General features: G+C 43.9%; 1 protein-coding gene and 1 pseudogene across 4 annotated transcripts in view; one reads left to right on the forward strand and one right to left on the reverse strand.

Annotated features, from left to right (window-relative positions):
* Window positions 1-1160: 1160 nt before the first annotated feature.
* LOC126291818 (interference hedgehog) overlaps window positions 1161-25968 on the forward strand; it is a 505061-nt gene continuing 480253 nt past the window's right edge. Inside the window, exon 1 of one of the 4 annotated variants that reach the window (XM_049985520.1) lies at window positions 1161-1488. The gene's annotated coding sequence lies outside the window, so the exon portion shown is untranslated. The remainder of the gene's footprint in view (window positions 1489-25968) is intronic. The other 3 variants (XM_049985517.1, XM_049985519.1, XM_049985518.1) reach the window with 3 other exon arrangements.
* LOC126292353 (5S ribosomal RNA) lies at window positions 3649-3766 on the reverse strand (annotated as a pseudogene).

Raw genomic sequence — 25968 nt, forward strand, 5'->3', positions numbered from 1 at the left:
CTGCGGCACACCTGAAATCACTCTTACTTCGGAAGACTTCTCTCCATTGAAAATGACATGCTGCGTTCTGTTATCTAGGAACTCTTCACTCCAATCACACAATTGGTCTGATAGTCCATATGCTCTTATTTTGTTCATTAAATGACTGTGGGGAACTGTATCGAACGTCTTGCGGAAGTCAAGAAACACAGAATCTACCTGGGATCCCGTGTCTATGACCCTCCGAGTCTCGTGGACGAATTGGTAAGCTGGGTTTGACACGATCGTCTTCTTCTAAACCCATGCTAATTCCTACACAGTAGATTTCTAGTCTCCAGAGAAGTCATTATACTCGAACATAATACGCGTTCAAAAGTTCTACAACTGATCGACGTTAGAGATATAGGTCTATAGTTCTGCACATCTGATCGACGTCCCTGCACCATTTTCCAATCCTTTGGAACGCTACGCTCTTCTAGAGACCTACGGTACACCGCTGCAAGAAGGGGGTCAAGTTCCTTCGCGTACTCTGTGTAAAATCGAACTGGTATCCCATCAGATCCAGCGGCGTTTCCTCGTTTGAGCGATTTTAATTGTTTTTCTATCCCTCTGTCATCTATTTCGGTATCTACCATTTTGTCATCTGTGCGGCAGTATAGAGAAGGAACTACAGTGCGGTCTTCCTCTGTGAAAGAACTTTGGAAAAAGTCTGTCGTCCCCTGTTTCAGTACCATTTTAGTTACAGAGTGTCTGGACATTTTGTTTTGATCCACCTACCGCTTTGACCTAATACCACAATTTCTTAGAATTTTCTGCCAATGATTTTATAAAATTCTGATGGAATGTTATCTCTCCCTTCTGCCTTATTGGTCTTAAGTCGTCCAAAGCACTTTTAAATTCCGATTCGAATAATGGGTACTGTTAACAGTTTAGTGCATCGGAAAGGTTGTCTCAGAGTTGCTACAGTTGGAACGATGTAAATGGAGAAGCATGCTAGCGATGTTCCAGCTCCTCAGCCGCTGAACGACAAAGGCCTCGCCGCCCGGCGCCAGCAGTTCGCGCGTCGGCCGCCAGATGGCGGGACTGTAGCAGCCCGGCCATAAAAGCAACGTGCTCTCCCCCCACCACGACGACCGCGGCTGCCCAATCAGGCGCGACGCCCCCCCACCACCGCGCCATTCACACGCGGAGCCGCGGCGCGGTGCCCGCGAGTTGAGAGTGAACGCGCGTGATTCCGCAGTGCGTTCTGGCGTGCCGTCGCGACTATCTCGTTTCGGCTGACAGTTGCTGCGGCTGGAAGCGCATCGCTTCAGCTCGATCGCGTGTCGTATTAACCGTGTGTGCGTGGGTAGCAAAATTTTGACGGCTGTTTCTGAGTGTGTGCGGTTTGTCTCTGCTATAGCTGCGGCAGGGGCTATGAGTCTGGCTGCGTAAGGGAGAAGCGGAGAGGAAAAAGGAAGGACGAAGCGGGGAGAGGCGAGAGGCTACCAAGACGGCGCGACGCGCAAGGTAAGAGCATCTATCTGCGGAGCTCGTGCTGGTCTCTTTTGGCGGCGCGGCAAGGAAGAAGAGGCGGCCGGCGCCCCCGGCTAGGAATTCTTTTTCTTCCCCCCCTCCCCCTCCGCCCCCCTCTTCCCCCTCGTCCTACAGCCGTGCCGGTAGACCTTGGAATAACTTCCAGCCGGCCGGACACAGGACGGAGCGGTGCCGCCACAAAAACACTCGGGCAGGGCGCTCGCTTCCGTCTTCAAAACAGACCTGGAGCCGCCGCCTGGCGAGTGAAACAACAGGTGTCCGCTCCGCCGGGCCATGGCTGTCACACGGGGCTTGCCCTAGTCTGTCTTTAGCACTCATTCAACCACGCTACTTTCTTTGTGAAAATACTTCGGCTTTTAAAAATCCACCTGCTGCATAATGCAACGTACCTCCTTTTCTGATTCGTTAAAGTACCGGGTGATCAAAAGGTCTGTATAAATTTGAAAACTGAATGAATCACGGCATAATGTAAATAGGGTGGTACAAATTGACACACATGCTTGGAATGACATAGGGTTTTATTAGAAGCAAAAGCAAAAACAAAAGTTCAAAAAATGTCCGACAGATGGCGCTTCATCCGATCACAATAGCAATAATTAGCATAACAAAGTAAGACAAAGCAAATATGATGTTCTTTACAGGAAATGCTCAACATTTCCACCATCATTCCTCAACAATAGGTGCAGCCGAGGAATCGCAGTGTAAAGCGTGTCCAGAGTTATGGTGAGGCATTGGCGTGGGATGTTGTCTTTCAGCATTCCTAGAGATGTCGGTCGATCACGATACACTTGCAGGTAACCCCAAAGCCAATAATAGCACGGACTGAGGTCTGGGGACCTGGGAGGCCAAGCATGACGAAAGTGGTGGCTGAGCACACGATCATCACCAAACGACGCGCGCAAGAGACCTTTCAAAAATGGCTCTGACCACTACGGGACTTAACTTCTGAGGTCATCAGTCCCCTAGAACTTCGAACTACTTAAACCTAAATAACCTAAGGACTTCACACACAACCATGCCCGAGGCAGAACTCGAACCTGCGTCCGTGGCGGTCGCGTGGTTCCAGACTGTAGCGCCTAGAACCGCTCGGCCACTCCGGCCGGCAAGAGATCTTTCACGCGCCAGCTGCCGGACATTTCGTGAACTTTTTTTCTGATAAATCCCCATGTCATTCCAAGCATATGTATCAACTTTTACCTCTCTGTCTACATTATTCCGTGGTTTATTAAGTTTTCAAATTTATACTGACTTTGTGATCACCCTGTACATCAGCACGATGCCTCTTCCTTCTAGCTTCCTAGCTTGCTAGCTAGTGGAGACGCGTACGCTAAAAGTAGCACACAGAACGTACTGTACGAGAAATACAAAGTGGCGGGCACATTCTGTTAGCTAGCCGGCTGGAGTGGCCGAGCGGTTCTAGGCGCTACAGTCTGGAACCGCGTGACCGCTACGGTCGCAGGTTCGAATCCTGCCTCGGGCATGGATGTGTGTGATGTCCTTAGGTTAGTTAGGTTTACGTAGTTCTAAGTTCTAGGAGACTAATGACCGCAGCAGTTAAGTTTCATAGTGCTCAGAGCCATGTTAGCTATTTTCAGGGGGAGGTCCCGGCAAGATTTTGATTTTCCGCTGGGGAAAACTGAAAACTAGGGTCTCTACGCAAGGTAATTGCACGAGCATTGCAATTACTGCAGCTATAGGGCTCGCAATAACATTTCGTTGACTGGAAAGCGATAACAGGAGTTGCACGAAGCACACCGGAAAATGCATGAGTGACATAAATACCGTTGCTAGCCACGCCTGCAGGTTACAGGGTGGTCATAATTAAACTTTAGTAACTTCAGACAGTCCACACGAAAACAAATGATCGTACGGCTGTGGAACTCTGTGGAAACATTTGTAAGGACATGCGGTGCAGAAATACGAATAAGCCATTGAAATAGAGCACTCCGTCTACAGGCCACAAGTGGCCCATCGAGACCATCCGACCGCCGTGTCATCCTCAGGGGAGGATGCGGATAGGAGGAGCGTTGGGTCAGCACACCGCTCTCCCGGTCGTACTCTTGACCGGAGCCGCTACTAATCGGTCGAGTGGCTCCTCAATTGGCATCAGGAAGCTGAGTGCACCCCGAAAAATGGCAACAGCGCATGGCGGCCAGGATGGTCACCCATCCAGGTGCCGACCACGCCCGACAGTGCTTAACTTCGCTGATCTCACGGGAACCGGTGTATCCACTGCGGCAAGGCCGTTGCCCATTGAAATAAACACATTTTTCAATTTTCTCATGAGAGGATAACATTTGTTAACTGCGCACCATATCTGCGTTCCATGTTACAAGCTTTGTTCACTGTGACGACCATCTGCATCGACGAGAGCCTGGAACGGCACTGGAGATACCATTTCACAATTGCTCGCAGCACTTTTGGAACTGTGGACCGATGGATGTTCGTGATACAGCTTGTGTACTGCTTGAATATTGCACATTGCGAAAAGCAGTCTCAGCCATGGCAACACTAGCGTCTCCAACAATTTATACTGCAGTCAGCCTTCGGCCTCTCCCAGCAGCAATTAACGTATCGCATGCTTGAACATACCTGCAGATGCTAGGCAAGCCTCCAGCTGTATTTGAATACGGGGGCACCTGTACAGCGTCCTTAATACAGAGGGATCAAAAAAAAAATGTATCCACTGTTTAAAGTCCATAATTGGCAAACTAATTGATGGAGTTGTATCATCTTTGGTAGTGTTCCGGCAGTCGCCACACAAGCGTTGTATTGAGTTGTTTTGTTTTGTCAGATGACAGTCGCCAGATAGTGTGTTCTTAGTTGCACCTAGTTACTCGAGTAAACATGGCTGGCGCAAGGCTTACATTCGATGAAAGGAAGTCAGTTTTGAAGTGGTATTTTAAGTACGGAAACATTAATGAGGTTCAACGGCAATGGCGAAATGAGTATCAAACAGAGCCACCGACACGTTTAACGATTCGTCGCATTCGACACCAATTAGAAATGTGTTAAAGATGTACACAAACAACGATCTGGGCTACCTGTAACAGTAACAAGTCCAGCCAGCTAACTCCCGTCGTGTGTTACAATAATTCACTCGCTCACCACGGAAGTATGTGAGACAGTGTGCCCGTGAAACCGGAGTGAGTCGGTCAGGTGTTCGGCGAATTCTGAAGACAGCAAAGTGGAAGTGCTACATCCCACGATCGCTACACAGAAATGAACGAGGACGACCCAGGTCGTAGAATGGAGTACTGCGAGTGGTTTACTAACATGGTGCGCAACGATGAAGGCTTTGCAGAGATGACTGTGTGGTCTGATGAGGCACAGTTCAAACACAATGGTACAGTAAATCGCCACAATTGCATCTACTGGGCCGCCGAAACTCCGAATGTCCATGCAGACAAAGCCGTGAATTTGCCAGTAGTAAATGTGTGGTGTGGGTTGTCTTACCGGGGCCCGATTGGGCCATTCTTTGACGGCACAGCTACCAGTGAGGTGTACCTTCAGAAGCTTCAGACATCCATTTTACCTGCCATCCGAGACTTGGAAGAGTTTACTTTCAAAAAAGATGGTGCTCCAGCCCACTACAAAAGTCGTGTTAGGGCGTATCTCGACGGAAAGCTACCAGAAAGATGGATAGGCCGTAGAGGTGCTGTGGAGTAGCCACCAAGTTCGCCGGCCGCGGTGGTCTCGCGGTTCTAGGCGCGCAGTCCGGAACCGTGCGACTGCTACGGTTGCAGGTTCGAATCCTGCCTCGGGCACGGATGTTTGTGATGTCCTTAGGTTAGTGAGGTTTAAGTAGTTCTAAGTTCTGGGTAGTGCTGACCTTAGAAGTTAAGTCCCATAGTGCTCAGAGCCATTTGAACCACCACGATCCCCAGACCTAATTCCTCTGAACTTTTACCTGGGGGGAGCTCTATAGGACGTCGTTTATCGACAAAAGCCACGCACATTGGGTGGACTTCGAGAATCTAACGTACATTCAGGTGCAAAAATCTAACTGAAGACGTTGCAGAGTGTAGTTCGTGCTGCAGTTCGGCGGCATCGTTTGTGTGTGGATGTTAATGGAAACCATTTCGAACACCTACAGTGATATCTTTAAGTTGGACTTTAAGCTACACTTTGAACAAAAATAAGACAATTCTGTCAATTAGTTTGCAAGTTATGGACTTTTAAACAGTGGATACATTTTTTGGACCCCTCTGTATGTTACAAATCGTCAGAACAGTGTTTTGTGTCGTCAGTGCATTATGCCGGAGCTGAGTACATTAGAACGGTGGTAGATTGTAGGTGGTGGTATGGTGGCTGCTTCCGCAACCAAGGCAGCCAAAATGCTAGGTGTTTCAAGAGGCACAGTATCGAAGATATATAGGCTACCGCGTACAGGAAAAGTGGAAAAAAAATCATCATCCGCTGAGTCACAACGCGGACGAAAGTGTGTATTGAGTGATAGTGACGAACGGTCATTGGAGAGGGCTGCGACGAAAACCAACTGACGACAGCTACAGAACTGAAGGTACGGGAACCCTGTTGGCTCCAAAACAACACGAAGGGAGATCAAGAAACAGGGAATTGCAGGGTGTGCTGGAATTTCAAAACCGCGGAACCGTGATGTAAATGCCAGTAAAATAAAAACGCGGCGCCGAATCCATAAAACCTGGACTTTGGAGCAATGGAGGAAAGTCTTTTGATCGGATGAGCCTTGTCTCGCACTGTTTCCAACATATAACCAATTTTAGCCTCGACATCTACATCTACGTTTATACTCCGCAAGCCACCCAACGGTGTTTGGCGGAGGGCACTTTACGTGCCACTGTCATTTCCTCCATTTCCTGTTCCAGTCGCGTATGGTTCGCGAGAAGAACGACTGCCGGAAAACTTCCGTTCGCGCTCGAATCTCTCTAATTTTACATTCGTGATCTCCTCGGCAGGTATAAGTAGGGGGAAGCAATATATTCGATACCTCATCCAGAAACGCATCCTCTCGAAACCTGGCCAGCAAGATACACAGCGATGCAGAGAGCCTCTCCTGCAGAGTCTGCCAAACATCTCCGTAACGCTATCACGCTTACCAAATAACCCTGTGACGAAACGCGCCGCTCTTCTTTGGATCTTCTGTATCTCCTCTGTCAACCCGACCTGCTACGGATCCCACACTGATGAGCAATACTCAAGTATAGGCCGAACGAGCGTTTTGTAAGCCACCTCCTTTGTTGATGGACTACATTTTCTAAGGACTCTCCCAATGAATCTCAACCTGGCACCCGCCTTACCAACAATTAATTTTATATGATCATTCCCCTTCAAATCGTTCCGCACGCATACTCGCAGATATTTTACAGAAGTAACTGCTACCAGTGTTTGTTCCGCTATCATATAATCATACAATAAAGGATCCTTCTCTATATGTATTCGCAATACATTACATTTGTCTGCGTTAAGGGAACAGTTGCCTCTCCCTGCACCAAGTGCCTATCCGCTGCAGATCTTCCTGCATTTCGCTGCAGTTTTCTAATGCTGCAACTTCTCTGTATACTACAGCATCATCCGCGAAAAGCCGCATGTAACTTCCGACACTATCTACTAGGTCATTTATATATATTGTGAACATGGCTGGGTTCGGTGGACTGGGCAGCCATGTTTTGGTTTTCCATGGGCCGCTCGGTTACTCCGCTGTTTTCCAAGACGGCAGGGTCCCTGTTCACCCACCTCGAAACGTCCAGGGCTCGTTTTGTGAGCAGAGAATAAATTGTCGTATCTGCGCTGGCCGCCACAGCCGCCAGATACAATTTGCAAAGCACGACTAGCGTTATAGTGGACTTGGGTTCCACTACATTCCCAAATTTCTCGAGTCCAAGCATTTTCATCCATATACAAGGTGGTCCATTGCTCGTGACCGGGCCAAATATCTCACGAAATAAGCGTCAAACGAAAAAACTACAAAGAACGAAACTCGTCTAGCGTGAAGGGGGAAACCAGATGTCGCTATGGTTGGCCCGCTAGATGGCGCAGCCATAGGTCAAACGGATATCAACTGCGTTTTTTTAAAAATAGGAACCCCCATTTTTTATTACATATTCGTGTAGTACGTAAAGAAATATGAATGTTTTAGTTGCACCACTTTTTTCGCTTTGTGACAGATGGCGCTGTAATAGTCACAAACATATGACTCACAATTTTAGACCAACAGTTGGTAACAGGAAGTTTTTTTAAAATTAAAATACAGAACGTAGGTAAGTTTGAACATTTTATTTCGGTTTTTCCAATGTGATACATGTACCTTTGTGAACATATCATTTCTGAGAACGCATGCTGTTACAGCGTGATTACCTGTAAATACCACATTAACGCAATAATTGCTCAAAATGATGTCCGTCAACCTCAATGCATTTGGCAATACGTGAAACGACATTCCTCTCAACAGCGAGTAGTTCGCCTTCCGTAATGTTCGCACATGCATTGACAATGCGCTGACGCATGTTGTCGGGCGTTGTCAGTGGATCACGATAGCAAATCAACTTTCCACACAAAAATAAATTCGGGGAAATCGGATCCGGTGAACGTGCGGGCCATGGTATAAATTCTTGGACGACCAATCCACCTTTCACAAAATATTTTATTGAATACCGCTTCAATCGCACGCGAGCTACGTGCCGGATATCCATCATGTTGGTAGTTCATCGCCATTCTGTCAAACAGTGAAACATCTTATAGTAACATCGGTAGAACATTACGTAGGAAATTAGCATACATTGCACCATTTACATTGCTATCGATAAAATGGGCGCCAATTATCCTTCCTCCCATAATGCCGCACCATACATTAACTCGCCAAGGTCGCTCATGTTCCACTTGTCGCAGCCATAGTGGATTTTCCGTTGCCCAACAGTGCATATTAAGCCAGTTTACGTTACCTCTGTTAGTGAATGACGCTTCGTCGCTAAACAGAACGCGTGCAAAAAATCTGTCATCGTCCCGTAATTTCTCTTGTGCCCAGTGGCAGAACTGTACACGACGTTCAAAGTCGTCGCCATACAATTCCTGGTGCATAGAAATATGTTACGGGTGCAATCGATGTTGATGTAGAATTCTCAACACCGACGTTTTTGAGATTCCCGATTCTCGCGCAATTTGTCTGCTACTGATGTGCGGATTAGCCGCGACAGCAGCTAGAACACCTACTTGGGCATCATCATTTGTTGCAGGTCGTGGTTGACGTTTCACATGTGGCTGAACACTTCCTGTTTTCTTCAATAACGTAACTATCCGGCGAACGGTACGGACACTTGGGTGATGTCGTCCAGGATACCGAGCAGCATTCATAGCACACGCCCTTTGGGCACTTTGATCACAATAGCCGTACATCAACACGATATCGACCTTTCTCACAATTGGTAAACGGTCTATTTTAACACGTGTAATGTATCACGAAGCAAATACCGTCCGCACCGGCGGAATGTTACGTGACACATCTATCACAAACTGAAAAAAGTGGTCCAACTAAAACATTCATATTTCTTTACGTACTACACGAATATGTAATTAAAATGGGGGTTCCTATTTTAAAAAACGCAGTTGATATCCGTTTGACCTATGGCAGCGCCATCTAGGAGGCCAACCACAGTGCCATCTGGTTTCCCCCTTCAAGCTATACGAGTTTCGTTCTTTGTAGTTTTTCGTTTGACGCTTATTTCGTGAGATATTTGGCCCGGTCACTATCAATGGACCACCCTGTATAATGTTTTTTTTCAATGACTTAGTGTAACCAGTTTAATTACGAAATAAAATATAATGACGTAGTGGAAGTTAATCAGCTTTCACACAACGAGTGAGAAACTTCCTGAAGTATTTCAGAAATAACCATTGAAATTCTTTGTTCTAAACAAAGAGCTTAAACAGGTATGCAATGTTGCAAGTATGACGAAAACGATTAGTTTGGAGTCTTGGATGACGCTGTACTCTCTGGCCATCCGATGGCAGGGTTCGGGGTTTGGGGAACGCATCATTGTACTGCGGAATGATTTTATTAGCTCTTTATTTATATAAAGAGACACGTGAAAATTGTGAGCTAACAAATCTGAAGCAGAAAAAAACAGAAGTATTTAAGCTGTCATTCACTGACCTAATGCCCTGTGATGCTTCGCCATTTCTTGACCGAATGACCTTCTTTTAACCACTTACATTGTATTGTCTACTTGCCATGTTGAGTTAGCGGCTGTTTTAGAGAACGGTGCGCGGTTTGTCGTTAACCTTTTGTTCAGGACCTCCGTCGTCTGCACGGGGTGTTGTGTGCACTGTTCTCCAAGAGGTTGTTTTTAGATGACTTTCCTTTCGTCGATTGGGCTTAACGTGTAGTCGCTTTTAACTTCTTTTTTTTCTGATTAGTGTTCTAAGGCTATGACATGGGCGCTTATGACGCGAGTTGTACCTGCACAAAAAAGCCGGCCGGAGTGGCCGTGCGGTTCTAGGCGCTACAGTCTGGAACCGAGCGACCGCTACGGTCGCAGGTTCGAATCCTGCCTCGCGCATGGATGTGTGTGATGTCCTTAGGTTAGTTAGGTTTAATTAGTTCTAAGTTCTAGGCGACTCATGACCTCAGAAGTTAAGTCGCATAGTGCTCAGAGCCATTTGAACCATTTTTTGCACAAAAAAAGAGAAGCCCACTGACCTTACGCATGCTGTGGCCCACCTTAAAAAAAATATTTTAAAATTACTACCAAGTGCAACTACGGTGAACATCTTGCAATACTTAGGTCTTAAAATTAAACTGGTAAGACATACAGAAAACGTAAGATATAACACATAAAACCGCAAATATCAACAGAAATAGAAGTCATCTAACTTGTATTACGCAATTTTATACGAAAAAACCTGTAAGTTATCATTTGCACGATGATTTGGAAATGGCAACCTGCCGAAACGAGACTAGTCGGTTATGTAAATAAAGGGCTAATAAAATCATTGTGCAGCAGAAGATGGGAAAATATTGCGGTTCGCAACATCCCTGAAATGGACTCGCTTGCCCGTAGTCGCTTCCTGAACCCAGTGAAACAGCTCAGCGATAAGTCAGAACGTTGTAGCTAACTTAGTGCTAATCTGGAGTGTGTTGTGTTGGCGTGGGAGGGTCAACCCGAGTGAGTGTCAATTTTGGCGCGTGCGCCAAGTTGTTCCGCAATTTCCGCTAGGGGCGGTGTGGTTTGTTCTCGGGACGCGCAGAGCTTTTATTCTTTGTTTTCTTACTTTTCGTGTGTCGGTTATTCTGTGTGTTTTTGCCTTTAGCCTTATATGGGTTCCTATGTACAATGTATCGACGAGGGGAGTCCCAAAAGTAAGGACTCCTATTTTTTTTTATAAGTACACAGACCTGTTCATTTCTACAATGGTTTACATCAGTTTACAGCTTGAACATTTAGCTATTTTTCGACATAATCACCATTACTGTCGATGCAGTTTTGTAGACACTGTGGGGGCTTTTATGGCCATGTCATACCAGCTCACCGCCATGCTGTTCAGAAAGTTATGAATCTCTTCTTTCACCTCGTCGTCGGAGTTGAATCGCTTTCCGTCCAAATGTTCTTTTAACCTAGGGAACAGGTGATAGTCGCTGGGCGCCAAGTCAGGGCTATAGCGTAGGTGGGTGGTTATGTTCCACTGTAACTGTTGCAGGAGAGCAACGGTTTGCCGAGCGATGTGTGGGCGGGCGTTGTCATGGAGAATGTGTACGCCCTTGCTCAACATTCCTCTTCTTCGCTTCCGAATTGCCCCTTTGAGATTTTTCAGAGTCTAGGAGTACCTGTCAGCGTTAATTGTGGTCCCAGCGATTCATATCCGACGACGAAGTAAAAGAAGCGGTTCATAACTTTCTGAACAGCTCGGCGGCGAGCTGGTATGACATTGGCATACAAAAACTGCCACAGCGTCTACAAAAACGCACCCACAGAAATGGTGATTAAGTCGAAAAATAGCTAAACGTTCAAGCTGTAAACTGGTGTAAAGCATTGTAGAAATAGGTCTATTTACTTATAAAAAAGTAGGAGACCTTACTTTTGGGATTACCCGCGTAGTAACGCAGGCGGACAACGAGCTCACTAAGCGCAACTGATTTCGCGTTCCTCGTCTCGCGAGCCCGGTATTTAAGCGTTCCTCCTCGTGAGAGCTGCAGCATCCTAAATTCACATACGGTTCCGTCGTTGTGATGATGTCATTTGGTGCACTTACAGCAAACTCTACATTCACCGGGCTACCGCTGGGCCCAGGCTCCTTGCCGCCAACGAAGTGATTGCTTTTGGTGACATCATTCGCAGTAGGGACTGCGCGAATTGACGCTACCTCGTACGGGAAGAAAGAGTAGCTGATGCTTCTGAGGACCGGTCTCGAGCATTACCGACGACTTCTTGGGCTCTTATTCGTGATGGCATTCAGACAGTCAAGGGTGCTGTCGATTGTTACATACGATTGCGAAATATCTGCATTGTGCATCATACACAGCGGCCAAAACGCAGACTGCGCACCAGAAACCAGTGGCTTAACAACACGTTCTCTGGCTTCGGCTCTTGAGGAAAAACTGGGGTACCCCTTCTGCACATTGTGCTCCAGCGGTGCGACCTTACGTTTTTGGGACGGTAGCTTATTTGATGATTTGGCGCTACGGGTCTCAATCAACGCTGATATCAGATTAAATTTCGCTACTTGGTTCCGACCATTCCACATAACTGACCTCCGAATGATGAAATATACAAGCTGTATCAGAAAGAATCGTCCGATTTGGCACGTCTATATTTCTGAAACTAATGAACGTCATGAACGGGAAACTCCAAAACTTTTTTTTTTTTTTTTTTACTACCTTTTCGTAGATGTTCAATACGCCCCCCCCCCCCCCCCCCCTTGAGATGCACGGCATATGTCAATGCGGTGTTCAGATTGTTCCCACACTGCAGCGAGCATTCATTGTTGTTGGTAGCGGAGACACACAGAGTTTTTAATGAACCTCACAAGAAATGAATTTATACAGTCACGTCCGGCGACGTTGGACGCTAGTAACGTAAAGCTGAATTATTTGGTTCAGGGCGATCAATCCATCGATCAGCAACACTCTGATTTAGAAATTCCCGCACTTCGAGATGTCAGTGTGTTGGAGTCCCGTCCTGTTAGTAAATGAGGTTGTTCAAATCAGTCTGTAAGTGTGGGAAAATAAAGTTCTCGAGCATATCGATATATGCACTTCCTTTAACAGCGTTCTCGGCAAATAAAAATGGAGCATACAACTTTTCCCGTGAAACTGCACAAAACACATTAAATTTTGGAGAATTCGCCATGTTGCGGAAATTCATGTGGTTGTTGCGGACCCCATATTCTCACATTAGGTCGGTCACCTTTCCATGGAATGTTGCCTCGTCACGAAACACCAAGCGTGGAAGAAAACTGTCATACTCCCTCTTGCCAAGAACGAAATTATAGAAATCCGCACGTTGTTGTTTGTCACCTTCACGAAGAACTTGCAGTAGCTGAATTTTGTATGGTTTCATGTGTGAACGTCGACGCAATACATGCCAGACGAAAATCTGGGGCATGCTGAACCGTCGAGCTGCACGGCAAATGGATTTCTGTGGAGTCTTTGTGAAACTATGGCGAATGCGTTTGACGTCTGTGTCCGACACTCTGGACGGCCCGGCGATTTGCCATTACACAATCTGTTTCTCAGAATTGTTCATGCCATCGTCTAATGTTCTGTGCTGTAGGAGGCTCCACACATTACCGAGTACGAAAGTCACGCTGAACAGTTATTACTCAACTGCACTGTGCAAAGCGTAGAACACAAAAAACGCTTTCTGTTGTCCCGACACCATTTTAACTAGAACTGAAGTGGGCGCATACTGCTGCTACCTAGCGGGAACCATGTAAAACTCGAGAGTTTTCTCTTTCCAAGAGAACATTGTTCACGCACGTGTATCAAATAACATAATAGTTATGATTTTTTTTTAATCGGATGATTCTTAGGATACACCCAGTATAATATATTAATGCCTGATGTTCCCGCTACAGTGGTCGGCACGAATTCATACCTTTACTGGCGAAATGTTTTCCATTTAATCACAAACATGCGGCGTTTAATGGGCGCGCTTGATTTTGTTACCGTGACAACAAAAGATATTCCAACTCTGCCCACTTATGTGCGCAATTCATCGCTGCCCAAGCAGTATCATTGTTCTCGTAATGGATGTCCGCTCCGCAATTCGGAATAACACAGCCTCTGCAATATCGGAAGTAATATGTTGGCCAACTCTTCTTGGAGCACGCTTTCGCGAAGTGTCCATACTAAACCTCTCTGTGACGCACAACACCTCTCTTGTAGCGCCTGCCGAGCATCTCTGTAACGCTCTCGCGCCAACGAAACGCCCCCGTGACGAAACGCGCCGCTCTTCTTTGGATATTCGCTATCTCTTCCATCAATCCTACCAGGAAGGTGTCCCAAACTGATGAACAGTACTCAAGAATCGATCGAAAAAGTACTTTAATCCACTTCTTTTGTACATGAATTATATTTCCTTACAATTCTTCCGCTGGATTTCAGCCTGGCATATACTTTTCCTATTGTTTCTCCTATGCAGTCATTATGCTTGAGGTAGCGCTGCAAAGATATTCCTAGGTATTTTACGGTGGTAACTATTTTGAGAAATTTATCGTCAATAGCATAGTTCTACAGTAGTTGAATTTTTCTTCTGTGTATGCCAATGCGTTACAGTGTCAACTGCCAGAACGTGCACTATTCATCAAACATCTGCAGGTCATTCTGCAAATCGATACCGTCTTATGGCGTTACTACATTCTTCTAGGTAACTGCATACTCTGCGAACAGTCTTAAAGGGCTTGCGATGCTTTCAGCCAGATAAATTATATTTCTATAGTGGTAAAAGTCCATTTTTGCTCATTCTGAGACAAAGAGTCCTAAAGTTAAATGAGCGCTGAAAAGTCTGCAGTCGAGACACCAGAAATATTCAAGTATATATACTTGAATATTTCTGCAGATTTTTCAGCGCTCATTTAACGTTTGGACTCTGTATCTCAGAATGAGGAAAAATGGACTTGTACCACTATTGAAATAAGCCCTTCATATACGAATGAGGCAGCTAAAACAGGCGACCCCAAATACATCCAGATTAAATAAAGACGTCGAACTGAGGCTTTCGCCAAATTATAGCGGACGATAATGCGAACTTCCTGACATTCGCAAGTAATTTTAATAGTCTGTAGTCGCCAAATTACGACACCGACTTTATTTTTACTCCTGACTGAACTATATACTTTTTTCTGTGACATTTGAAGGAAACTTCTAAGAGAACTTCAACGACATTACGTAAATGGGACTTTATCAAATAGTATCAAGATAACAGCGCAGCAAGCCACTTACAGGCCGACGGTAGAAGTTCCACAAACGTCTGCCCTATTATATCAAGTGTAAGCGAACACGTAACTCAGGTACGTTTCGTGTGTTTATTATCACGGCTGTCACGCTATAAAGAGACTCTGGAGAAAAAAATACTACGCGTTGGATTTCATCTGAAATTAATGGCAGCACAAGCTCGTGTTATATGGAATTTCTTCCTTCGAGTCGTCGATGTTTCCTAGTAGACCTTTTGTTTTAATTTTCGCCGGCGATAAAAGTGTAGGGGTGTTAAGTTTTATTATTGTGCAGTCCCTTTTGCGTTTCCTGAACAATCGCTCGATTGCTTTCCAAATATTCCCTTCAGAGGGTCCGTCGCTGCATGTGTGAAATGAGATGGTTCAAATGGCTGTGAGCACTATGGGACTTAACATCTGAGGTCATCAGTCCCCTAGAACTTAGAACTACTTAAACGTAACTAACCTAAGGACATCACACACATCCATGCCCGAGGCAGGATTCGAACCTACGACCGTAGCAGTCGCGCGGTTCCGGACTGAAGCGCCTAGAACCGCTCGGCCACCAGTGCCGGGCAGAATTAGCAAATCTGCTTCGTGAAAAAAATTATAGATGCATTGTCTATAGTGAAATTTATGGGAGCAATGTGCCAATGGGGCACCTCTACGCCCACACCATGGTGACAATTCGAAGACCGATATGGCCGAGCGGTTCTAGGCGCTTCAGTCTGGAACCGCGCTGCTGCTACGGTCGGAAGTTCGAATCCTGCCTCACGCATGAATGTGTGTGATGTCCTTAGGTTAGTTAGGTTTAAGTAGTTCTAAGTCTAGGGGACTGATGACCTCAGATGTTAAGTCCCATAGTGCTTGAAGCCATTTGAATGAGAATGAGTGGGAACATCAAACCTATAATGTTCGGATGCAGTTTTCCTAGTGTCCTGCTTGAAACAGTTAAGTCGTTTAAATATCTGGGCATAACGTTGCAAAGCGATATGAAATGTACGAGCGTTTGAAGATTGCCGTAGGAAAGGCGAATATTCGACTACGGTTTATTGGGAGAATTTCAGGAAACTTGTCCGAACATAGTGAATTACCTCGAAGGAAACGGTCTTTTGACACACAGTCAACAAGGGTTTAGAAAACATCGTTCCTGTGAAACACAACTAACTCTTTATTCACATGAAGTGCTGACTGCTATTGGCAAGGGATTTCAGATCGATTCCGTATTCCTGGATTTCCGGAAGGCTTTTGACACTGTACCACACAAGCGGCTCGTAGTGAAATTGCGTGCTTATGGAATATCGTCTCAGCTGTGTCAGAGAGGTCACAGTTCGTAGTAATTGGCCGGAAGTCGTCGAGTAAAACAGAGGTGATTTCTGGCGTTCCCCAAGGTAGTGTTATAGGCCCTTTGCTGCTCCTTATCTATATAAGTGATTTGGGAGACAATCTGAGCAGCCGTCTTCGGTTGTTTCCAGATGACGTTCTCGTTTATCGATTAATAAAGTCATCAGAAAATCAAAACAAACTTGAAAACGATTTAGAAAAAATATATGAATGGTGCGAAAAGTCGCAGTTGACCCTAAATAACGAAAAGTGTGAGGTCATCCACATGAGTGCTAAAAGGAACTCGTTAAACTTCGGTTACACGATAAATCAGTCTAATCTAAAAGCCTTAAATTCAACTAAATACCTAGGTATTACAATTACGAACAACTTAAACTGTAAGGAACTCACAGAAAATGTTATGGGGAAGGCCAACCAAAGGCTGCGTTTTATTGGCAGGACACTTAGAAAATGTAACAGACCTACTGAGGAGACTGCCTACACTACGTTTGCCCGTCCTCTTTTAGAATACTGCTGCGCGGTGTGGGATCCTTACCAGATAGGACTGACGGAGTACATCGAAAAAGTTCAAAGAAAGGCAGAACGTTTTGTGTTATAGCGAAATACGGGAGAGAGTGTCACAGAAATGATACAGGATTTGGGCTGGAAATCATCCAATTACCAACTTTCTCCGAATGCGAAAATATTTTGTTGACACCGACGTACATAGGGAGGAACGATCACCAGGGTAAAATAAGGAAAATCAGAGCTCGTACGGAAAGATATTTCATTCTTTCCGCGCTCTATACGAGATTGGAATAATAGAGAATTGTATACGAGATTGGAATAATAGAGAATTGTGAAAGTGGTTCGATGAACCCTCTGCCAGGCGCTTAAATGTGATTTGCAGAATATCCATGTAGCTGTAGATGTAGATATCGAAGAACACTATTGACAAAATTTAGAGAAGCGGCATTTGACGTCGACTGCAGAACAATGCTACTGCGACCAACATACATGTTGCTTAGGGACTACGAAGGTGAGGTACGAGAAATGTAGGGTTCATACGGACGCATATAGACAGCCGTTTTCGTCTAGCTCTTTCTGCTTGCGGAGTATGTATGTAGATGTAGATGTACGTATGTTCCCTTATGACCAGTGGGATGTCATCCAATAACTGCGGGCAGCAGCATATCTTAGGAACTCGAGATACTTTAGAGCATTTAGATTCACATCAATAAAACAGGGACCAATGGAGCGGGTCTTGAAAAACACGCACCAAACGTTGATAGACCAAGAGCGTTGTTTTTATCCAACTTTTGAGGCACCGTGGATTTTGAACTGGCGATTAGTGCATATTGCGAAGGTCGACGTTGTATACGATACTTCTTCCTTAACCAAAACTTTACGTAGGTGACTTTGCACTTTCCGGAGATAGCATTCGGAGAAGAGTAAACAATTTTGGAAATCTTTCCCACGAAACTGTAAACGCAGCGAAATGTGAAGAGTATTAAATACCGTGGAATGCAGTATTCGTGGAACAAACGTTTGATTGATCCTTCTCCTACTTTCGACATTCCTCCTATTGAAATTTGCATCGTGTGTTACTACTGCTAAAATGTTAGTGTCATTTCCTTCGTCAGTAGCTCTTCTTTTTCCTTGGCGTATTTTATTCTCCACTCTTGCATTTTTCTAGAACTTTTTTTACAATGTTTGCAAAGACAGATCGCGAGTGCGTGGCATTGTCTGGATACCATTCGGCACACAACCGCATCGCTTCACTAATAGTCGGGCGACGTTCGTCATAAACGATATCCTTTTCTTCGACTGTCGTATTCAATGTACAATGTAATCACATTAGGAAAAAAAAGAAAAAACAATAGCAAGTTAAGTGTCCTAATTCAGTGACTATAAACGATAAAATTACTTTCGAATTTCAGGAAATTCGCCAAATCGTTCGTTATAATTTGTCGAAAACTGCACCTCGATGTATTTATTTATTCTGGTTATGTTTGAGGTGGCCTGTCTTAGCTGCCTCACCCCATATATTGTAAACAGTAGCGGTGCTGTTACACTTCGTTGCGGTACTCCTGAAATTATCTGTACATCTGTCGCTTTTTTTTCAGTTAAGAGCGACCTGTTGACCTCTGTCTGCGAGAGAGTTCTGAATCCAGTTCACAAATCTGATCCGACGCTAGATAATCTCGAATTTTTTCACTAAATGGCGGTGCAGAGCTGAGTCAAATGATTTCCTTAGGTCAAGGAACACTGCATCAACCGAAGGGGATTTCACCGGAGAAGAGAACGAGCTGGGTTTCATAAGATACGTTTACAGGAACCGTTTTAGTTTTCATTGATATTTTCGATCTCAAAAAACGTCATAATTGCGGATCCAAAGCGTCAAATATGTCCAGCCTCGGCTAAGTGGACGCGAGAGCGTTAAGATAACGCTCCAAAAGTGTGAGGAGTTGCTCTGAAATAATACGAGAGATGGCACTGTGACACAGAAGCGCTTTGCGCTGATTTAACTGGTAATGTGTGATTGAAACAGAAAATTGCGAGTGATTTATCATAAACTCTATCGTACGCGTCAGTTGAGTTTTATTTTCGAATTACCAAATAAAACGAACACGGCGCGCCTCGTCAGAACACAGGAGTCTGCTACCTGCATTGAACGCAGAGCGAGTCTTATCTTTATCGCTATGTTCTCGCAAACCCTGGCATTTGACTTATGTGAAAGATTTCACGTTTTTCCCCTCGTTGCCCCTTCACCAACTCAAATACAAATCAATTGACGCCTCCAGGGAGCGTGAATTACTCAACTCATCTGATTTGATCTATTTAGCTTCCGCTTACGAAACATTTGTGCAACCCATTCTGAAGTCCTGCTGAAGTGTGTGGGATCCACACCAGACAGCGCTAGCGTGTACAAAGAAGGGCAGCGCAAATTGTAATAGATTTGTATGACCAACGACATAGTGTCACAGAAATGTTGGAAATCTTGAACTAAAGTGTTTTTAAAATATATGCCAATTATGAGGGCTGGCCCAGAAGTAACCGACCTAACAAAGAAACCACAATTTTGGCAAAAAAGTCTTTATTTCTCTAAGTAATCTCCTTTCAATTCTTGCCAACGATTTTCACTTGTTCAGATGTCTCCGTACGTGCTGTTTCACCTTTTCCCACGATTCCTACGACAGAGATACGTTGGCGAATGTACAGGATGGGCCTAAAGGCCGTGTGCGATTATCATTATATTATTTCTCAATATCCCTTTCTCTCAACACATACTAATCGTACAGGGATTAATGAGGTATCGTCACAAAGGTTTTTTAACCGGCTTATAACATTGCATACCGATTCTGCACTAAAACTTAGTATTTGCGGAAAATTTCAGGCTAAAAGACACTTTTAACGATCATAGGCAAAATGACATCACGGATGCCCAGCTTGATACCTATATTTTACGAAGTTAACTTAGTAATCACAAATAAGGGACTCCCTTTTCATATTGTCTTATTACAAATACCGTTTTGTTTGTTTTAAAGTACTTATTAACTTGATAATATTTGTACAGCGTTGCCATAGATAACAGTCGTGACCTCTGAAGTAGTCTATTATTTCTGCCCCTCACACAAGTTGATTTTCTGAACGGAAACTATCCGAAACCAGAAACATATTTATCAATGTCGTCTTGAACTGTGATTTACCCATTGCAGTTACAGCCTAACGTGCTTACATAAAGTACGAAGTGCAATTAAAATCTCAAATAAAGTTAGAGGTTATTGTAGCTTTACAGTGATGTGAGACACAACAAGCGGGCACTATGTTCTAAGCTATACATTTCGCATTTATTTACTTCTTCCTGTTTTATATTTGTATTTCTCGTTAAACAACAGGTAAAATATTATGATAGAAAGGTAGAAATTACAAGCAATTGATGACAGTCGAATATTGAGACCGGGAGAACTGTTGTAATACCATCTGATCCGAGTGTGCCTTATCAGTTGACAAGAAGACAGCTACCTATTGAAATTGCATTTGCAATCGCTATAAGCAAGTCTCTAGGACATGCGCTTCAAAGAGCAGGATTGTTTTTACGTAATCCCGTCTTTTCTCATGGACAACACTGTATGTGGCCTTTTCAACGGTAACTACATAAACTATTATTTTTGTATCCCTTAAAGAACCGGAAAAACAAAAAGTACACGGGGATTATATTCTTACGTTAAATGTCGTTTACACCGAGAAACTGTAATGCTCAGTAAAGGATTTTATTCAAAATTATATGCATCGAATTGTGTGTACAAGAATGTACCATTAATTCATTATTATTGTTTCACGTCGTTCGGTTCATTTTTATAGGAGTTTTTTCTCCATTCGTACAAGTAGCGTTATCCCTATGACTGCACATATTCCAAATACCGTCGTTATTTACAACTATATAAGTGCGAAAGTTTCGCAAGAGTTCACTGGTTATCAATATTTATTTTTCAACAGCGATAGAACCTACAAATATGTGGTTTGCGACAAAGAAAAGAATAAATCACCAAGTTTTTGTTACGATGTCAATAAACTTCAACAAGTGCGTCGTTTGTTTCTCGAAGAATATCTAATCTGTATTGCATTTCACGCTATACGCTTGACTACATTCACTGTGTAACACCAGCAACAGTATCTCTTATCCTTCTTCTTAACATATCACATCGCGAACTTGTGTAGCGTAAACCTTATCCTACACGTAGCACCAAAAAAGAACTCTAAACGCGGTGTGATGATGATGTTTGGTTTGTGGGGCGCTCAACTGCTCGGATACCAGCGCCTGTACAAATTTCCAACCTTTGCTCAGTTCAATCTCACCACGCGCATGAATTATGATGAAATGATGAGGACAAAACAACCAGTCACCTCGAGATAGGCGAAAATTAAACGCGGTATGTCTGGTGATCTTACAGTCGGAGCACTGGTACCATAACACCCAATCCACCTGTCGGGAAATGTTCCAGTAACCAAATTCCTAACATGCAATCCCCAATGCGGTGGTACACCGTCTTGTTGAAAATTACATCGGGGTGCAAGTCTCTCGGTTGCGGTTCCGCAAATTGTTCTGCCATAGCCGGACAGAAATTAGACCTTACCGATTTTTCGACAAAAATGGAAGTACCTGTCACTGTGTTGTTTATTAAACCGCACCACATATTCATTTCAGGGGAATCTCTGACCGGATCTAAGGCAACGTGTCGACTTTCCGAGCCCATATCCCAACATTGTGCTTGTTCACTTTACCTGATACGTAGAATGTAGCCTCGACTGAAAAACAAATACTTTGAAGATACTCATTGCTGTGCCGATATCTCAGTTGCGAATTCCGCTCGACAAGTTCCATAACCCGGATGTATGGCGTGTCGTATCTCCACATTATACAGGGTGTTACAAAAGGTCCGGCCAAACTTTCAGGAAACAATCCTCACACAGAAATAAACAAAAGATGTTATGTAGACATGAGTCCGGAAACTCTTAATTTCCATGTTAGAGCTCATTTTAGTTTCGTCAGTATGTACTGTACTTCCTCGATTCACCGCCAGTTGGCCGAATTGAAGGAAGGTAATGTTGACTTCAATGCTTGTGTTGACATGCGACTCATTGCTCTACAGTACTGGCATCAAGCACATCAGTACGTAGCATCAGCAGATTAGTGTTCATCACGAACGTGGTTTTGCAGTTTACAAATGCGGAGTTGGAAGATGCCCGTTTGATGTATGGATTAGCACGGGGCAATAGCCGTGGCGCAAGACGTTTGAATCGAGACAGATTTCCAGAACGAAGGTGTCCCGACAGGAAGACATTCGAAGCAATTGATCGGCGTCTTAGGGAGCACGGAACATTCCAGCCTATGACTCGCGACTGGGGAAGACCTAGAACGACGAGGACACCTGCAATGGACGAGGCAATTCTTCGAGCAGTTGACTATAACCCTAATGTCAGCCTCAGAGAAGTTGGTGCTGTACAAGGTAACGTTGACCACGTCACTGTATGGAGAGTGCTACGGGAGAACCAGTTGTTTCCGTACCATGTACAGCGTGTGCAGGCACTATCAGCAGCTGATTGGCCTCCACGGGTACACTTCTGCGAATGGTTCATCCAACAATGTGTCAATCCTCATTTCAGTGCAAATGTCCTCTTCACGGATAAGGCTTCATTCCAACGTGATCAAATTGTAAATTTTCACAATCAACATGTGTGGGCTGACGAGAATCCGCAAGCAATTGTGCAATCACGTCATCGACACAGATTTTCTGTGAACGTATGGGCAGGCATTGTTGGTGATGTCTCGATTGGGCCCCATGTGCTTCCACCTACGCTCAATGGAACACGTTATCATGATTTCATACGGGATACTCTACCTGTGCTGCTAGAACATGTGCCTTTACAAGTACAACACAACATGTGGTTCATGCACGATGGAGCTCCTGCACATTTCAGTCGAAGTGTTCGTACGCTTCTCAACAACAGATTCGGTGACCGATGGATTGGTAGACGCCATTCTCCAGGGCTGCATCAGCGCATTAGGGATTCCATGCGACGGAGGGTGGATGCATGTATCCTCGCTAACGGAGGACATTTTGAACTTTTCCTGTAACAAAGTGTTTGAAGTCACGCTGGTACGTTCTGTTGCTGTGTGTTTCCATTCCATGATTAATGTGATTTGAAGAGAAATAAGAAAATGAGCTCTAACATGGAAAGTAAGCGTTTCCGGACACATGTCCACATAACATCTTTTCTTTCTTTGTGTGTGAGGAATGTTTCCTTAAAGTTTGACCGTACCTTTTTGTAACACCCTGTATGCATGCAGGTGCAATCTGTTGCTTAGAATTCTTCACAGTGTCTTAGGAATCCTTAGTTCACAAGATTCGCGTCGAGTAGATTTTGAAGGTCCTCGTAAGAACGCCTGTTGCACAGCTCCAATACATTCTTCACTAACCGAGGGCGGCCCTGTTCGCAGAGGATCTAACACACTGGCGGCATGTTTAAACTTTATGTACCACGCAACAATATTCCTGCCATTAGGTGCTTCTCTTCTGTATTGTCTTCGAAAATACCGTTGCCCAGTAATTTGAGATACCACAAAACACAGTGCATATCCTCCTTCTCAATCAAGTAGCTCCTCAGTTAGCCTCAGGAGGGCTGAGTGCACAGCGCTTGCCAACAACAATCACGTTTTCTTTTAAGAACAAAAAAATTGTTAATAAAAAGCAGAAGACCTGCTCTTTTGTAGACAGACGTCGTATATGACTTAACAACGCGAACCTTTCTTCACTCTTCTTGCAGTCAAATCAGCGATTGTGGAACGTAGGGAACTTGTATGGAAAGCAGTAGCTACATTATGTAACGTACCATATACGGGTACCCAACTGTAGCTGAAGGGAAAATCACGCGCACTACGTTTAAATGTGACTCATCTTCTGAAAGATGAAAACCGAATTTCGGAAGCCGATTTTCGATGTCGTGTATACATGCTAAGGGGGGATGTAACGGAAAATGTAAACATTTATTTAAAGAATCGTTACAGCCATATTTATTAATGTACAAATCTAAAATTTTGCATGTGTAAAGCAACGGAAAAATATTATTAAATACGCACGAGTAATATTTTGTCAGAAATTTGGATTTTTAATTTTTATAAAAAGCCATAACTCGAATTCTAATCATGCAATTAATCAGAAAATTTTATTGTAGTGTCCTGAGGAGGTTATACGACCACTGAACTACAGTTATTAATTTATGGTACAACCTGTATCATTAACAGAGTTTCTAATTTTGCGCATCCAAATTTAACTTTCTCTCTGCATGCAATCATATAAAAATCAGAATTTAGCTGCAGACTCTCATATTTTTAGTTCCAAGGAGACAGCAACACGTCGCGAACAGTTCCTGAAAATTTTATAGCATTATCGCTTATACTTTTTGAGTAAAGGCTTCTAATAACGTAAAAAATATAAAATAGAGAAAATGAGTTTCAACGATTTTTTCGCATACTTCTATATGTAATAGGCTTACCTCAATTTTCAAATCCTCCATTCTGATACTCCTCATCCTCCAGGTTTCTCTTCTCTCGTCTTCGAATCTGCCTGACCTGTATTTGCACGTAAGATACTGATCTGAGCTTTCTTGACCCTGCTCTCGTCGATGGTGTAAAATGCTTTGGTTGTCAGCATACCATGATCTATATCAACACCTTTGAGCACTTCAATTTTGTCATGGAAATGAAAATGCCGTGTGGCTAGAGCCTCCCGTCGGGTAGACCGCTCGCCTGGTGCTTTCGATTTGACGCCACTTCGGCGACTTGCGTGTCGATAGGGATGAAATGAAGACGATAAGGACAACGCAACACCCAGTCCCTGAGGGAAGAAAATCTCCGACCCAGCCGGGAATCGAATCCGGGCCGTTAGGTATGACTTTCCGTCGCGCTGACCACTCAGCTACCAGGGGCGGACAATTCTGCCATTATTTCCATTAGTGTAACATAAAACTGCATCATAGATACCTATTTTGAGTACTTTAAGTTCACATAATGTCCTTTTTGAGCATCTAATCCATTAAATTATTGAGTCTTTCATTTGCATTATGTGCATTTCCGTGAAGACACTTCCTCAATAAATCATGGTTTGCAAGTAACCCGAATGTGGGCTTAATTTCCTTAATAACAGGTTCTGGTAATGACTGTTTATGTGAATAGACCTCATTTCTGTTGTTGAACTTACACCAATCGTCATTCGGACACAGATTGTGTATTTTTTGTACACAAATGCGTTTCATCCCCGCTTAACGTCTGAAGCGGAGTCGCTAGCCCAGTTAAATATGGCAGCTGACAAACAGCTGTTCCAGCTTCTGAATTAATCATCAAAGTCGCTAATTCTCTCCACTTGAATTTTAGAGGTACACGGTTTCATGGTCAGTGTAATATTTCTTCTCTTCATTCGCAACAGAATAAGTCAACGTTTCGTATTAGTCGAATATTTTGGAAACAAGGCGTAATCTGGATGGGATCGAAAATCGATTGTGGAAGTGAAAAATCGGCAGCTACAAACAGATTTCCAGAATCGATTGTGAAGTGTTTATTTGACAAGCCAGAAACGGTATTGTGAAATCGATTTACGAAATCCGATTTTGGGAGTCCCATGTAAAAAAAAAGACAGATTTGATAATAAAACATCAATAGCAATGAATCTTGTTTCCAAACGCAGAATAAAACAATTCCATAATTGCTGCTACATCTGAGGCAAAAGCCACAAGACTCTTCAACACATTCGCTTTAGAACCAAAAAGAATTGCTTAAAAAAATATTAGTGTATTAGAAAATCGAGCGAAGTGTAGGAATGTGCATATGGTTAAACTCTACATGAAATTGCTTCATGTCAAGTAATGCGCCTTTTATAAAGGGAACAGACACCAGAAATATGTTTCTCAGGGATGAAATACGTGCTTATATTCTGCAGCTTTCAGCGGAGTATGCTGCAATTATACTCATATTCGAAAGTATTTCATAATGAATAAGTTGTAGCTTATGTTACTGAATTTGGGATCCGCCTTTTTTTACATTAATTTCACAATCATTCACGTCTCTTGATACACTACTGGCCATTAAAATTGCTACACCACGAAGATGAGGTACTACAGACGCGAAATTTAACACACGGGAAGAAGTTGCTGTGATATGCAAATGAT

The sequence above is a fragment of the Schistocerca gregaria genome, chromosome 9 (genome assembly GCF_023897955.1).
Source record: "Schistocerca gregaria isolate iqSchGreg1 chromosome 9, iqSchGreg1.2, whole genome shotgun sequence".
NCBI classification, from domain to species: Eukaryota; Metazoa; Arthropoda; class Insecta; order Orthoptera; family Acrididae; genus Schistocerca; species Schistocerca gregaria.